We start from the raw sequence: 5,109 nt of genomic DNA, 5'->3' as shown, positions 1-5,109 counted from the left end.
CCTTGCACGAAATTCGTGCATCAGGCCTCTACTATATATAAAGAAGGAAATGGAAGACCCTTCTTTGCCTTCTGTCTGGTAGATTACATGAGACAAGTAACTATTATATTAGCCAGAGACAAGGCAAGAGAGGAGGAAGAGAAAACATACAAAACAAGACCTAAGTTAAAGAGAAAAGAAGAGCCTGGTAGGTAGAAATGCAGATAGAGTTCCTTTTGGAAACCCACCTACAGGCAGTCCTCGGGTTACATCGGACTCGACGTACGTCATTTTGTGGTTACGTCCCTCTCCCATTTACTTATATAAAAAAAAAGTTCCCTCATTTCGACGTATGTGTTTATGTGCTTTATGTTTTTTATTATTTATTTACCACAAGGAAAGGTCAGGAATTGTTATCTTTCTTTTAAAATGTTTTTTACTGTTTCACTTCATTACTGCTGTGTATGTGCTCCTTGTGAGTGACGTAGGTGCTCATGTAGTTGGGTTCTGACTTACAGCGAAAATCGTGTTACGTCGTCGTAGGAACGGATTTCCCACGTAACCCGAGGACCTACTGTATTTCTATTTTGGAAATCCAACTAAATTTTAAAAGAGGGCATACATGATTTTTGGTGTAGTTTTACTTTGTTATTTTGGGGGAAAAGCTCTAAAAGAACTTTGAAAATATGACTCTAGGAAAGATAATGAGGATGAGTCGGGGCATACATGATTTTTGGTGTAGTTTTACTTTGTTATTTTGGGGGAAAAGCTCTAAAAGAACTTTGAAAATATGACTCTAGGAAAGATAATGAGGATGAGTCGGGGCATACATGATTTTTGGTGTAGTTTTACTTTGTTATTTTGGGGGAAAAGCTCTAAAAGAACTTTGAAAATATGACTCTAGGAAAGATAACAAGGGATGAGTCGGGCAATCACAGAACTTTCCAGCCCTGGGGCCTTAGGTGTTTCTGAAATGGCACTGAAACTTGGATTCCCATCTGCTAGTGCCTCCTGTAGAATTAAAGCCTCCAGACATCTCTCTCAGCACAAGATAGCTGGTGTGTAATTTTGCAACAAATATACAGTAACTTTTACCTGCTTTTATTTACATATAGTATGGCAAAGAGAAGACAAGATGCAATGACTCAAAGACAGGTTTGAATAGATCCCTTTCATGGAATACAGCCTGTACTTATTTTATGCAAAATATAAGTGTATAAACAAGGAATAACAGATATTGAGGCATCTACTAGTCATTCCATCTGGATTGTATAATAAACCAGTTTATTACATAAGCAGGCACAATAGATAAGATTCCCATTTTCTAGATGAGCAAGTTGGAGCTTTATACTCAATTAACCTAAACAAGCTCATCAGGAAAGATGTCAAAGATAAATGTATTGTTGAATTAATAAACTTTTTTTTGGGGGGGGGAGGCAGGAAAGTTAAAAGAAAAAAAATAAGAAAATGAAAGAGATCCCTGGGAATTCACAGAAATCTTGGGTATGAGGACTGGACTTTCTGAAAGGGGGAAGGGAGAATATAGAGTAACTCCAGTTAATAGCTGCATTACCAATACATTATCTTATTTCATCTTAATATCACAACACAGCTGAGGAAATTGAAGATCAGAAAGGTGAAGTGACTTACCCAAGGTTATTTAACTAAGTGGCAGAGTAGGAATCTGAAATGAGGTCTCTCTGACTCTGGAAACCATGTTCTTTCCAAGATACCACAGAGCTTAGGAGAAAGCTTGGCAAAGAATGTATGTTCTGGTAAGTAACAGTTGAAGGAATGAACAAATGTTTCATAGAGAACATGACAGTTAATTTGGTCTTTTCGAGAGACCAAAGGCAGACCAGGAGAAAGAAGAGCGTGAACAAAAAGTTTTAGAATTAGGTGATTAGGAACCATCCAGGGAACACTGAGTATTCAGCGCGGCTGAATCTTGGAGTGTTGAAGGAATGTATTAGGAGCTAAGGTCTCCAAAGATCAGAATGTGAAAGATCTTGTCTGCTAGATTAAGGAATTTGGGTTTCACCATGAGACATTGGGGAGCATTAAGTAGTAGAGTAATATGGTCAGACATTGACTTCAGAAAGTCATTGTGGGTGCAGGGTTACCAAATGGATTTCTTGTAAAAGAAGGGTGATCTTCAAAGCAATCTGTTCTCTGAATCCCTGAGAGGTTGAGGTTAAAACCAGCCCTGACTTAGTTGTTCACACAACAGCCACTAGTAGGCAGCAGTGTCCCAAGAAACGGAGGAGCCTGAGCTCCAAGTAGCAGCTTCCCCAGCCAATTCCTGGGACCATGATAGGACATGATCACCTGGTGGGCAATATGAGTAGGTGGAAGGGCAATCTGTGTGGAGGGAACCCCCAAGGCCCATAAGGGAAGGAATACCAGTCTATGGAGGTCAGAGGACAGAGTGACCAATGGCTGGGGGTTGGGTGGGATGGGGTGGGTGGTAGTGGTGAGAGATGAGGCTGCATCTGAGCTAGAAATTGATCATGAATGGTCTTGAATTTCCAGGTTAAGGAATCTGGACATTATCCGAAGGGAACTGGGGACCCAGGGAACATTTTGAGAAGGAGAGGCATGACTACATTTGCATTGTAGAAAGATGATCAAGACTGCAGCATGGAGAATGAGGGAGAAGAGACAGGAGCAGAACAGTGAGGAGGTGCTTCAGTGGTTTTGGAAGAGATGATAAGAGGTCCGGCCACACTAGGGCCAGCAATTGCAATGGATGGAAGAGGTAAGATTTCTAGGCTTAAGAAATTATAACAATAGAATGAGAAAGGGATAATTAAAAGTGTTGTTATGATGGAGGAGAATTAATATTCTTTTCCTGGTACACATTCTCAATTGGATTTTCTGCCTAAAACCGCACTGGAAAAACTCAGATTATGGAGTGCAAATTCTAGTTCATTCATCAGTCCTGACCAGAGTCTGTGGTGGGAACTGGGGACAAAGGAATGACTTCGCAGTTGCCTCCCCAGTCTGGTGGAAGGACAGTGTGGAGAGGGCTTTGATGGGAGAAGTACAGGATGCTATGGGGTCCATCGGGGAAACCGATCCACAAGGTTTCCAGGGAGAGAAGAGTTCTGAGCCCAGAAGAGCAGATAAAGGATCTCACAGAACTGTCCGTGAACTTAACTAAGCACTGGGAAAGAAAGGGGTCTGCTCCGTGACCCATTTACCCCTTTGTCAGAAACCGTAGGCATCAACTAATGCGCGACAGGTATCCCAGTGAGCTACTTTCCCCAGGATGCCGGCGCTAAAATAGCAACCGTCGTTCGCTCCTGGAGCAAATGCAACTCCCAGGAGACCGGCGTGCAGCATCCCGGAGGCCCAGGGCGCCCGGAGCAGCCAGGCTGTGATTGGTGGGGGCTGGGGTCCGCCCCTCTTGCCGGCGACAAGAGGAAGCTAACGGGGTGGGTGTGCGACCTCTGAGTGGGGGCCTGGACCAGTTGTTAGGTCTGGGAAGGACGAGGGGTCGGCCGGCCCCGCACCCATGCCCGCGGTTCCTGGGAAAGGTGTCGAGGGCCGGAAGCCGCGCCTCCCGAGCCTTGTGGGCGCGGCGGGCCGCCCGGCTCCCGGCGCCTGCGCGCACTTCCGTCGGGGGAAATGGCCGGCTCTCCGCGCGTGGGTACAAACCCAGTGCGGGAGGGAACCTGCGGGTGGGCGGGGCTGGGATGCGGCCGGGCTCTGCCCAGCTTCTGGGCCTCTGGCGGTGGGCGCCTAGGAGCCTCCGGCCCTGATCACCATCTGCTTTGCATCCTTAAGCTCCTGCCTCTAGCGCACCCCTCCCACCCCACGTGTTTTTCCATCCTTTGCTAACAGCTGCCAGAGTGCAGCCCTAGGATTTTATGACTCAACTAGAGGCCCGATGCACGGAAATCGTGTGAGTAGGCCTTCCTTCCCATGGCTGCCGGCACCGGATTCCCTCTGGCACCAGGGACCTGAGCTTTCCTAGCAGCCCCGGCTTCCTTCAGAAGGTCATCTGAAAGGATGTCCAGTCTAATTAGCATATTACACTTTTATTATTATTATAGATAGCACCCCTGACTCTCTGCATTGTCCTCTGGGGTCCACCCAGAGAAGGTGACAGAGACAACTCCTTTCAGCGGGGGTGGGTTGGGGGAGGGCAAGTGATAGGGCTTCCCCATCCTACTTAATTCCTCAGGTTATCTTTACCTAATACACACCTCATAGGCACTCCCAATTACTTCGTACCTGCTTTCCCTTGGTCACCCTTCCTCAGAACCCCTCTTCTTGCCAAGATTGTATAATTTTGCCTGTGTGCAGTTATGAAGGCTTCAACAGGAAGTTCCTCCCAGATTTTGTCAGCTGAGCCTCTAGGGACAAATATCCTTGGTGCTTTATTTCATCAATTATTTGAATGCCTGTTGCGTGCCAAGCCCTGCATCTGTAGATCCAGATGAACCAAAGAGACTTCCCATTAACTTGAAACTAGTGGGAAAAATTACGATTTGTGAGACGGGTGGGAGGGGATAGTGCCATAGGAAAGGAACAGAAGAAATGCTCTGGAAATTGGCAGTGGGGGTGGGGGGAGAATCAAGTCTTTAGAAAGGATATAAACTGGAACCAGAGGGGGGCATTTCCAAGTGAAATTGATGGAAGAAGACAGCTTAACAGCTAACTGGCCATGCAGTGAACATGATTCACTTTGTGTGTGTGTATTGGGGAGGGGGGGTGTATGCGGAGGTAGGGGTTGTGCAGTTTAATTGTTAAAAGCAGGGTGTTTAGCATATTTTCCCTGAGACTTCAGGCATATAACCTCTTTGAGCCTGTCAAATGTTGATATAGTACCTACCTCACGTTTAAGGTAACGCATATCAAGGCCCAAACATCAAGATTCGCACATTGCTATCATGTTTTTTGCATACCAACTAGCATATATGAAGGAAAATGGGGATGCCACAAATGCCAAGATATTTAAATTTTCTCGGGGTAACAGAATCAGCTTCTTGAACATTGAGGGTGTTGATCACAGGTGCTTCAAAGAGTCAAAAAGTCTAAACCAAGTGTAGCAGTTGCAACTGCTTCTCTCCCACTCGCACCCAAATCTCCCTACCCTTAATCCACAAATATTTCAAAACCATG

Source organism: Plecotus auritus (assembly GCF_963455305.1).
Source record: "Plecotus auritus genome assembly, chromosome: 2".
Taxonomy (NCBI): Eukaryota; Metazoa; Chordata; class Mammalia; order Chiroptera; family Vespertilionidae; genus Plecotus; species Plecotus auritus.
This window is presented reverse-complemented; position numbering follows the sequence as displayed.